Below are 12,196 nucleotides of genomic sequence, written 5' to 3'. Positions count from 1 at the left end.
CCTCCCTCCTTTATATACGAGGGCAGGGGGCACCGTAGAACACTCAAGTTAATCATTGATCTCTCCCTGCCGTGTGCGGTGCCCCCCTCCACCATAATCCACCTCAGTCATATCGTAGCAGTGCTTAGGCGAAGCCCTGCGACAGTAGCTTCATCAACATCGTCACCACGCCGTCGTGCTGACGAAACTCTCCCTCGAGCACTACTGGATCATGAGTTCGTGGGACATCACCGAGCTGAACGTGTGCTGAACGCGGAGGTGCCGTACGTTCGATACTGAGGATCGGTCTATTGTAAAGACGTACGACTACATCAACCGTGTTGTCATAACGCTTCCGCTTAACGTTCTATGAGGGTACGTGGACGGCACTCTTCCCTCTCGTTGCTATGCATCACCATGATCATGCGTGTGCGTAGGAATTTGTTTTGAAATTACTACGTTCCCCAACACTTGATAGCTGACTGAGCAGTCACCTTTCTCACGGCAGTCACTTCTGGCCACTTTGTAAACTTGTCGATAGCAACGAATAAGAATTCAAAGCCCCCGATTGCTCGGGGGATGGGGCCGAGGATATCGAGCCCCCAGACCGAAAAAGGCCATGATAGAGGGATTGTTTGAAGAGCTTGGGCAGGTAAGTGGGTTTTCTTGGAATGGAACTGGCAGGCTTCACATTTGTTGACTAGCTCGACCGCATCTTGGAGGGATATGGGCCAATAGAATCCTTGTCGGAATGCTTTCCCAACTAATGTCCATGATCCAATGTGGGAGCCGCACATGCCATTGTGTATCTCAGCCAGCAGTTCCTTTCCTTCTTCCGACAGACACACTTCAATTTCACACTGTTGGGCTTCCTTCTGTACAGAGTGTCATCGACAAACTGATACATACTGGCCCTCCGGGCTACCTTTTCAACTTCGTCTTGGTCGCCGGGAAGCTCTCCGGTCTGCAGGAAGTGGACAATTTGCCTTGCCCAAGTTGGAGCCTAGGCTCGGCAATGAGAACTAGCGGCACCTCCTCTGCTGTGGGAGCACATGCCTTGTTCGCGGGGTCCATGGGCTCGGCTGGAGGGTGTGGTCTGGCAGGCTATGAGGAGTTGTTTCCGGTAGTGTCTCTATGATGAGGACATCAATAACATTGTTACACCCACGTCCCCTGCTGCTATACATACTGGACAAATTACTAGAGCTCGCGCAGATAATTAAATTATCAGGTACTTTCGTTTCTTGGTAATGATTCTAATGTTCATGAGAATATGATGCTGCCTAAGTTGGATACATTTGTTTTCTTCCAAATGAAGGGCCTGGCATGGATAAGAGGGATGAACACTGGAGCAAGACCAAACATGGAGATGATGCCATGCGCAAGGGGAACAAGAACGGAGTTACAAGTGATGATTTCAGGACTTTGAAGCCACCATAGGGAGTGCACGAAGCCTTGGATGAAATATACAAGATGCCACTTCATAAATTTTGTCCAGAGACTATTATAGGTGCTGCGTCACCTTATTATTGAGCCAGGCCCATGTAATTTCGAAATACTTAAGTATAGGCTGTTTTTAGAGTCCGTATGTGTGGGGAAATAAGAGTTAGGGTTGGTTTCAGACCCCTCCTCCAAGGGCCACGAAATCCTCCCCCCTCTTCCTCCATATATACAGCCCTTAGGGCATCGTTTAGACTTTGGGTTTTGTTCATATTAAAAGTTCACCATAGCTGCAACTTTGCGTACTTCGTTTGTGTTCAACGACCAGACAAAGGTGTCACAGAACCCCACCTTCATTAATAAAGCTTTCCTCTTATATTCGCAATATCCATATTGCAATCTTAGTTTATTGCTTGTTCTTCGTTTGCTCGCACGAAACAGATCCTTGTGGTCAGGTTGATCATGCTCCGGCGTGGTCAATATCCCCTCGGAAGTTGGTTTAGAGATTTCTAAGGCACAACATCTCGCATGTTTGTAGTCGGATCGTCAAGGTCGACTCCCACAGAAAATGATAGCCACCATCTCATCACAACATCGGGACACCTTCGCCTCTATCACTCTGCCAGGAGAAGACGGCTCTACCGGGAGAGGCTTACTGGAGTTCAACTTTCTCCTTTTCCGGGCCATTGTTGCTGGGGATACGGAGGGCTGAGTGAGATGGAGAACAAAAGTCCCTGGTTCCACAGGAAGCTTCTACGCAGCACCCTTTGACAGATGATCAGCTATGCTGTTTTCCGCATGGGGTACATGCTCTGTTTGCAATCCATCAAAGCGCTCCTCCAATCTCCTCACTTTCTCGACGTATGTCTCCATCAATGGGCTTTGCTAATCCTTGTTGACTTGTCTCACCACAAGCTGTGAATCTCCTCGAATGATCAGCTTCTTAATTCCCAACTCAGCTACAATCTTGAGCCCGACAAGGAGCCCTTCATACTAAGTTGTATTGTTGGTTGGTTCTTCCCGGGCAAAATGCATTCGGACGACATACTTCAAGTGCTCCCCGGAGGGGACGACAAGAAGCAAACCAGCTCCTGCACCTTGTAGGGAAAAAGCACCATCAAAATACATAATCCGTTCTTGGGGCGATTCCTTGCCTGGTAGAACTGTCTCTGTCACTTCCTCATTAGGGGTTGGTGTCCATTCTGCAATAAACTATGCCAATGCCCTACAATGAATAGTTGATGTGCTCTCAAACTTCAAACCAAAACCGGATAACTCCAAAGCCCACTCCACTATTTTGCCGGTAGCCTCAGGGTTTCAGAGTATCCTTTGCAATGGGAAGCGAGTGACAAGCGTGATCTCATGGGCTTGGAAGTAGTGGCTTAGTTTCCTTGAGGCCATGATGAGACCAAAGATCAACTTTTGCGCGCCAGAGTACCTTGATCTAGCCCCCTATAACAGGGAGCTGATGAAGTACACTGGGCATTTCTACACTTTCTTCCTTGTCATGTGCTTGGGGTTGCTCTCATTGCCATGCCCATTGCTGTCCTGATCCTTCTCTGACTCTACCGGTCCCTGCTCACTCTCTGCCTCATCCACTTCTCGCTGCACTACCAAGGCTGCACTAACCACCTGGTTGGTTGCCGCTAAGTACAGCAGCAACAACTCTTGGGGTTCGGGAGCAACCAAGGTAGGCATTGATGACAAGTAGGCCTTCAACTCTTGCAATGCTGCAACTGCTTCCGGGGTCCACCTCATAGGCCCTGCCTTCTTCAAACTTTTGAAGAATGGCAGGGCACGCTCGGCAGACTTGGAGATGAATCTGCTTAGGGCGGCAACACATCCTGTCAGACGCCTCACATCCTTAACTATCCTTGGTGCTTGGATCTGCTCGATAGCTTTGATCTTGCGGGGTTGTCTTTGATCCCGCAATGGGATACGAAGAACCCAAGTAGCTTGCTGGAGGAACACCAAATACACACTTTTCTAGGTTGATCTTAAAATTGATCTTGCGCAGATTAGCAAACGTCTCCTCCAAATCCTGAATAAGGGTGGCTCTATCCTTGGTATTGACCACAATGTCGTCCATATAAGCTTCTATATTTCTGTGCAGTTGTGGATCAAAACGAATCTGGATTACCCTTGCAAAAGTAGACCCGGCACTCTTTAATCCGAACGGCATGTGGACAAAACTGTACGTACCACATGGAGTAATGAATGACGTCTTCTCTTCATCTTCCTTGGACATGAAGATTTGGTGATACCCAGAATATGCATCCAGAAAGGAGAGCAAATCACAACCTGTAGAGGAATCCACAATCTGATCGATACACAGCAAGGGAAACGGGTCCTTCGGGCAAGCTTTGTTGAGATCTGTGAAATCTATGCAAAGCCTCCACTTCCCGTTAGCCTTCTGGACTAACATTGGATTTGCCAACCACGTGGGATGCAACACTCCTCTGACCAAACCAGCAGCCTCAAGTTTCTTGATCTCTTCCGCAATGAACTGCTTCCTCTCCAAGGCATGCTTCCAGACTTTTTGCTTGACAGGTCGGGCGTGTGGGCAGACAACAAGGTGGTGCTTAATTACCTCCCTGGGAACACCATGGGTATCAGATGCTTGCCAAGCAAACATATCGATATTCGCCCGGAGGAAGGCAACGAGCGCGCTTTCCTATTTGTCATCGAGGGTGGCACTGATAATGAAAGTACCATCAACGCCAGCCAGCCCTGCCAGGACCTTCTTCACTTGGGGTGCAGCGACCTTGGATCTCTTGCTATTGGAACACTCTGGCACGTCATCAACGGGTGTTGTGCACTCGGAGGTGGCCTGCTTCCCAGATTCTTTGCCGGAGCTCCTACAATTTATCTTTTTTTCCCTTTGTTTTCCTTAGCGGGAACCACTGCTGCCGCTGCCTCTGCTGCGACTACGTCCCGGTACATCTTGTCCACACAAATGATTGCATCCTTCTCATCCGATGGGATGGTGATGACTCCCAGTGGCCCAGGCATCTTCAAGGTGTTGTAGGCATAGTGGGATGCTGCCATGAATTTAGCCAAGGCCGGGCATCCAAGAATCCCATTGTATGGCAGGGGAGATCGACCACACCAAACACAATCCTCTTAGTCCGGTAGTTTAGTTCTCCCCCAAACTTACCAGCAACGCGATCTTTCCCTTAGGATAGCTCCTACTGGGGTTTAACTCGTTGAAATGTGCTGGTAACCTCTAGTTCTTCCTCTACTATCTGAAGCCTGCTAATGACTGCTGGGGAACTCAGATTCAACCCGGCCCCACCGTCCACCAGCATCTTTGTGACCTTGAGGTTGCGAATCGTTGGGGAGACCAACAATGGAAAACACCCTACCGCTGTGGTACGGCTAGGGTGATCCTCCTTGTCAAAGATGATGGGCTTATGGGACCACTTGAGCGGCTTCCAAGCCTCTGGCGCTGGTTCCACGGCATTGACTTCTCAGGCCCACCACTTGAGTTGGTGGTGAGAGGTGTGTAGAGATGCACCCCTATCAATGCACAGGGCGTCAGTGGCATTTTGAAACTCTTGCTCACTAGTTTCCTCTTTATCCCCTCCATCAGTCTCATCATTGCAAGCATCCTTCTCGCGGCCTCCGCGGGTTTTCCTTGGTTCAGAAAGGGTTTGTCGGGGCGGTTTAGTTCAGCACCTCGGCCCTTACCGCCAACAACATTCTGACCTTTTTCCTTGTCATGCTTCTCATATTATGCCCTCTGTATCTTGACAAGCTGCTCAACCTGATAACACTCTTGAAGGTTGTGGCCCTTGGTCCAATGAATCTTGCAATATGGCCCATCACCTTTCCCGGCTTTCTCGGCAGCTGTGGCTTCCCGGCAGTCAGCGCACGCGGCAGCTTCCTTGCCGAGGGCCTCAACTTTGGCCTTCTTGCCGGTACTAGGCATGCCCGACCCTTCAACAATCATCACTTACTTATCCCTCCTCTTCTTACTACGCTTCTTGATCTTCTTCTGGCTGGTTGATTCATCATCGTTTTCTGAATCAACATCAGTGCAATCTTCCTCTTCGGGCAACTTCCTTCCCTCCTCCATCCAAGCACACTTATCCACTAGGGTGTAGAGCTCCTTCACAGTCTTGGGCAACCGCACGTTCATCTTGGAATGAATCCGGCGGTTGCGCACATTGGACTAGAAGGCAGCTATCACAGCTGCTGGATTGATATTGGAGATGTTTCTATGAACTGTGTTGAATCTCTGTAAATACTTATGGAGGATTTCTCCTTCCTTCTGCTAGAGAAGCTGCAAGTCGTTGGGTCGGCCTGGCTCTTGATGGCCGCTAGTGAAGGCACCAATGAACTCGTGGCATAGATCAGCCCATGATGAAATGGAGTTCTCCGGTAGGTGCATCAGCCAAGACGTCACATTGGACTTGAGGGCCAAAGGGAAGTAGTTGGCAAACACCTTCTCATCTCTTCCCCCCCCCCCCGACAGCCTGAATAGCGATGGTGTAGATGCTCAGGAACTCTGCCGGGTTCAACCTCCCATCGTACTTCTCAGTTATCTCTAGCTTGAACGTGCGAATGGACGACCAACAGACTTGCCACAACTCACGAGTGAAGGCAGGGCAGACAACCTTGAAAGGTAGGCACTCGGCAACACCGAGCGCGGGCTCGTCGATGTTAGGGTCGTCGCATCCGTTAGTCCGGTGGAGGTCGTCGCGGCATTGCTCGGCAACGACGCGCGTGCCTCCTCTCCGCCTATCCTCCGGGGCTCGTCGTTGGCCTGGATGTGCTCGAGGGTCAGAAGAGGCCATCGAGACATCGTCGGGTTCTTGATTTTGTTGTGCTCGCACTGGTTGCCATGGCGGGTACTACACCGTGGGGATGGCCCCTTCCATATGGTTAGCAGCACGAGCCATTGCTGTCACTTAGGGAGGTCACGGTGGGCTAGCTCACCGTGAGCCCCCAGCTTTGGCGAAACTGAGCAGACTTTGGATGGTGGCACGCCATTCGTCCATCTGCTCGGCCGCCTGCGGAAACCTCAGCAGCAGTTGAGCTTGCGCCATGGCCTCCGAAGCTGTACTTGGCAGGAACGATGATGAAGTCGACCGCACCGTCACTCGGCTCCTAACGGTGCCGGCGGCGGCAGCACCGTGCCCCCGCTGCTGCTGCGGTGTGACCACCTGGATGTGGTGCGGTGAAGGCGCTCAAGGGCCAGTGGATCCGTCAGGCGCAACGGCTTGGTCGACCTGTCCCGGGGGAGGTGCACGCGCTGCGGCCGCACCCGTGGTGGGAGCGGCCGGAGGGCCGCGATTCACCCCGATCCGGGCGCCGTTGGTGTGGTTGTGCCCGTCGGTGGGAGAGAGGGGCGCAGATGGAGTGACTCCATCACCCTTATCTTGTGGAGCATAGCCGTCAGGGTGTTGCTAATGCTGCTCTCCTCTAATGCCTCTGCCTCCTACGTCTGCCGTGGGGGAAGTGGTGACGGTGCCGCCTACTCCGACCACAGCTCCAGCATCGTCCGCGTCCTCACATGTCTCCGCACCTCCCACGGCGTTAGAGGCCGCGGGTGACGGAGCCTTCGAGGTGGACGGGTGAGCCGAAGGCCCAAGTTTCTTCTTGGGCGCCATGGTCGATGGTGCCGTCAAAGATGAAGATGGTGAAGAAGATGATGAACTGCACATTCGTTTAGGTTCGCGCAAGCGAGCCCCCTACCTGGCGCGCCAAAGATGTCCCAGGAAACCACAGACACCTATGGGACCAGGAGGCCCCTTGCTGGTTTGGCAGGGGGACGTCGCGTTGCACAAAGAGCAGAAGAGCGTGGGGCAGCACGACAGAGATCATGCATGCAATTTTACCCAGGTTCGTGCCGCCGTGAGGCATAAAACCCTACTCCTGCTTTGGTGGATTGATGGTGGAAAGGTGGTGGTGGATCATAGTACACTTTCCAAGCAGGGGTTGCCTCAGGGCAGCAGTGGCTACGCGCGTATGGGGGTGTGAGTTATCCAATCTTCTATCCCTTTCTATGGTTGCCATGGGCCTCCTTTTATAGATCAAGGGGTTACCAAAGTGGCAAAGTAGTCATTATGCACTGATAAGATATCAAACAGTGCTACCATACCTAACTCTGTGGGCTGACAGGGCGCATTAAATGCACCACTCAACGTCACATCGTTGGTTGCCCGACAAGGCTTGCCAGGCCATCTTGCCAGCTCCTCGCCTACTCGTTTGACATGTTACAGGATGGTGTCATCTGTGGGTTCTTACTGTGGAGAGAGGTTGCCATGTGGCGAATGGCTGCCACTTAGTCACTTTGCGGCTTGACACCACATTGATCGACGACGTGGGTCATGGTGGAGTAGTTGGTGAGGTGGTCTCGTCTCCGTGAGTCCCGGCAGGCCCTGCCGGGACGCCTTGGTTGTCTCTTTTAGTGCGTGGCCTTGCCCTTTGCCGGGCTCGCCTGCCTGGCAAAAGAGGCCTTCTGCTGCTGGTGCCTTGCTTCTCTAGCTTGACCTTGGTCCCTCTGAAATGTATATTGGTCCTTCGAATCTCTTCGTTCCTTGTGTTCTGGCTTGGCCTGGTGCTCTGTGCATGTGCACAGTCTAGGAAAAAAACACATGGTTTGTTACACCAACACATTTTAAATGCATGTTGACACACAAGATAAACCATTGTCCACTCCTTGCTATTTAATCATGGAATGAGTAACAATATATCTAATTGTCATTGCAAACTTGTTTATTCATAATAGGCTGAATGAAGAACGATGAGCTAATCCTATTTACAAAAATAAAACAGGTTGAGTTCGTACCATCTTTTCTTCACCTCAATCAATTCATCAAATGTTGTCATTATTGCCTTTCACTTGCACGACTGAATGATGTGAATAATAATGAAAGTTCACATGCCGTGAACTAAGCTGGATTACGCAAATGTTTATTCAAGGAGAACACAAGGTAATATGCACTGGTGCACGTCGGTCCTAAACAAATGATTTAAAACCCCTTTCCGCGACGGCATTTGGAACTGTCGCCAAGTGAGTGTGTGCGATAGGGTGTCCTTCCCACATGACCCAGAAATCGTCGGGGATAGGCCCTCCTAGGACCCAGGCTGGGGCCGTGTGTGATCGAGCGAGGCATTGAAACCCATTCATTTCTGTATGTATGTACATCCCACACGGTGAATCCCATAAATCATTTCTGTAGGTATGTACAGCCCACACGGTGAATCCTAGAAATCGTTTCCGTAGGTATGTACATCCCACATGGTGAATCCCAGAAAAACATTTCCGTTCGTATGTATATCAGACACGGTGAATCCAAGGAATACGTTTCCGCTCTTATGTACATCCCACACAATCAATCCAGGGAAAACGTTTCCGTTCGGATGTACATCCCACAGAGTTTTATGTATACGCTCATGTGTGAAAGGTGTAACTATCACACACGCTCTGCCTTGGTTAACTGTTTGCTTTCATTAACTTCATCACACACGATTTGATGTAGAAAACTGTGTGGCATTTGGGCTATCCATCGGAGTAATTCCACTTAGCCAAGCCTCCAAAAGTTTCTTAACAAAGTTCGTCCATGTGTTCAACTGGGATATATTCGGAATCCAAATTATAGATATTGCTTAGCCTCCGAGGCCAACTGCTCAAGTGTGAATAGTGCCCTCGCCTGAAAACTTTTGGCGAAAGGTCACGGCCGGTCACAAACACTGGACCACTATGAAAACTCGTTTCACAGTTCGAGGCAGTTTCTCCATTGGCACTTCCCACCAATACGAAGATCATACCCTGTCTTTAAGGGATATGATCAATAATTTTGGTTATCCCACTCGCACATAACATCATGATTATATCGGGAAGCGGCAAGCCCTGCGGCACAGTAAACAGACTCTTTGTATTATGACAGCTTATAAAAGGGTAACTACCACCGCTATCTCCGCATGCTTTCTCCTTCGTCTCGCCATTGCTTTCTCCAATCTACAGAGGTCGAGTGCCCCGGCCCAACCTTCCTCAAGAACTCCCTTTTAGCCACTCCCTTAATTCGGTCACGGCCGGATCTGGTGCGAAGGCAATTGGGAGGCCTCCATCGTCACCAACGATGACATCGTGGATTTGAAGCACGCTGGCCACCTCCCGACTGATGTTGTTCACCGAGATCCAGAGGAGGGCTAGGTCGTCCCCACGCCCCAACGAGGCGAGAGGCTGGTGTTCGTCCCCCACTTCGTCTGGGGACCGGGCCTCCCGCTCCACACCTTCGTCGGGGGGTTGATGTTCTTGTATGAAACAAGATTTTCATGATCTAGCCCCGAAATCCTCTCTGCACATCTCGGCCTTCATCGTCATCTGCGGGGCCTCTCTACGGGTCTAGACACACTTCGGCTTGTGTCTAAAGATCTTTAATGTCAAGCCAAAGATAGTCGATGGCCAACATTCGGAATGTGGAGGGCCTATGAAAAGCAAGATCGCCCGCGTCAAGTGGCCAGAGGCTACCTTCATAGAGACCATCAAGGTTTGGCAAAAAGAGTGGTTCTATATCACCAAGCCACGGGGAGCGGGCTGGGCGGCGGCTCCCCAATTCAGATCCGAACCCCCCATGAGACTAGCCTCGTGGACCAAGAAGGGCCTCGACTGGGGGTCACCCACGGAGGTGGAGTTGCTACAGAAGCGCGTCTTCAGCATGATAAAGGCGGGCGCCAAGCTAACCAATGTGGTTCAGGTGATGCTCTGTCACCGCCTCCTACCCTGCCAACAACGGGCCGCCCCAATGTGGTGCTATAAGCCCGAGGACCCAGCCATCGTGCTACATTTCAACGGCACCACCCACGACAAGTTGTGGAAGGTGTTATTCAAGCCCCAGGAGGAGTGGCCGGCCAAGGCGGAAGACATTGGCCTCGACGCTGTGCACCCTCCTAGGGAGGTAATGAAGTTTTATTCTTTTGCGTTTGGGTATTTGTCTTTTAACAAGGTATCTAACACTTACTTCCCCACCATCACAGGACTTTCTTGAGAAAGCCGCACGGATCCATAGTTCGGCCCCGCTACCCAAAGACCCCAGGCCAGCTCCACTGGAGGAAATGTTGACTGTGGCGCCGTACAAGGCGCCTGAGAAGAAAGAGAAGAAGAAGATCGAGACGAGCAAGGACCGAGAAGGCCTCCACCCAAGGGGACCACTGGACACTAAGCCTGGGGATACCCATGCACCCTTTGCTCAAGAGGGGGAGCTGGAAGAGGACGGGGAGGAGAGTGACTCCTCCGGAACAAGGAAGAGGGTTGTGTTCGTGATGGAGAAGAGGGTCTGCCCCCTCCTGCCCTAAAGAAGCAGCACAGGACCAAACTGGTCCTGTCCGATGACAGCTCGAACTCCGCCAAGGAGTCCGAAGCTTCAGAAGAGGTTCCTCAAAGGAACCCTAGGGTTAAGCACCTGCCCAAAGGTACAAATCCGAGAACTCCCCGGGCATTTTTCCTTAAGGCTGATTACTAATCATATGTATGTTTTTCTTACTGCAGCTCGCCGCATGATCTCCCCACTGACCAGGTCTTAGAGGAGAACTCTCCGCCAGCCAAGCTTGCGGAGAGTTGGACCGCATCATACTCCATGCCCCCTCCAGTCATAGGGGCTACTAGAGAGGTGTTGTCCCGAAAGACCCCTCCCGGCCCGGACATAGGGACGATGGTAACAACATCATGGCCGAGCCTAACACCTCGGTCACCGAAGACCAGGAGGGGAGATCCCTCCTAGTGAACTAAGAGGGAGCTCGGTTAATCCGAGCCCTCCCCGAAGAAAGTTTCGGAGACCCCGAGGCCTCCAGAGTCATCCATCCCGCCCTCTGCCGAAGGAGGAGCCCGGGCCCTGTTGCCAGCGCAGAACACTGGAGATCGGGCTGCGGTTGGGTGGCCGGACATGATGGAGGCGGTCTTGAAAAGCTCCGCCATCGTCGTGGAACACCACGACGTGATGGGCGTGGTTTTACAAAGTATTTCGGTCCATTAGTAGCGGACTGAAGGAAGCTTTTGGTGGTATCCTAACGGGCTTAGAGGTAAGCCATGTAATATTCTTTTCATAAAGTGAATTTTTAAGCAAGATCATGCAATCCTCGTGTATATATAGCAGCCCCAAGCCCTAGATGAGTTTAAAAAAATCAAACGGGGATCGAATAGTCGACGAATGCTTGTGATAGTCAAAGTTTAAGTATAGCCCCCGGGACTCTGTCGGGATCGAAAAAACCTGGTGGAGGATCGAAAATTATTGAATCGGGGGTCTAAATGATATAAGTTGATTTGTAGGCCTCGTCTTCGGCGGCAGCTGCCAATGTCGCGGAGCTGGCTGAAATAGACGAAAGCTCAAGAGCTCGAACGAGGAACTCGGCCTTGTCAACAAGCGGTTCGATGAACCGCAAGGTTAGTCCGATTTTAGACTTAACAGCTCGGATTTCCTTAGCAGGAAGGTATTCGGGGTTATCCCTAAGCAAGGATTGCTGGATTATGACTGCAGATGTCGTCGCGGAGGTCGAGAACCTCAAGGATGAACTGAAGAAGGCCAGGGAGGAGGCTGCCGAACAGAAGGCGACGGCCGAGCGAGCGGCCGTCAAGTTGTCGACGGTGAAGACCATCAGCGACAAGCACGAGGCCAGAGTGGGTGATGTACAGCAGGAGCACAAGGATGCTTTCACTAAATATGAGGACCTTGAGAAAAAAATAAGGGTCAAGCCACCGAGCTGTCCAAGATAAAGTAGGAGATCCAGGAGGTGAGGATAACACGAGGCGCCCAAGAAGAGCTCCGCCAAG

Source organism: Triticum dicoccoides, chromosome 5A (assembly GCF_002162155.2).
Source record: "Triticum dicoccoides isolate Atlit2015 ecotype Zavitan chromosome 5A, WEW_v2.0, whole genome shotgun sequence".
NCBI lineage: Eukaryota > Viridiplantae > Streptophyta > Magnoliopsida > Poales > Poaceae > Triticum > Triticum dicoccoides.
Note: the sequence above shows the minus strand (reverse complement) of the source record.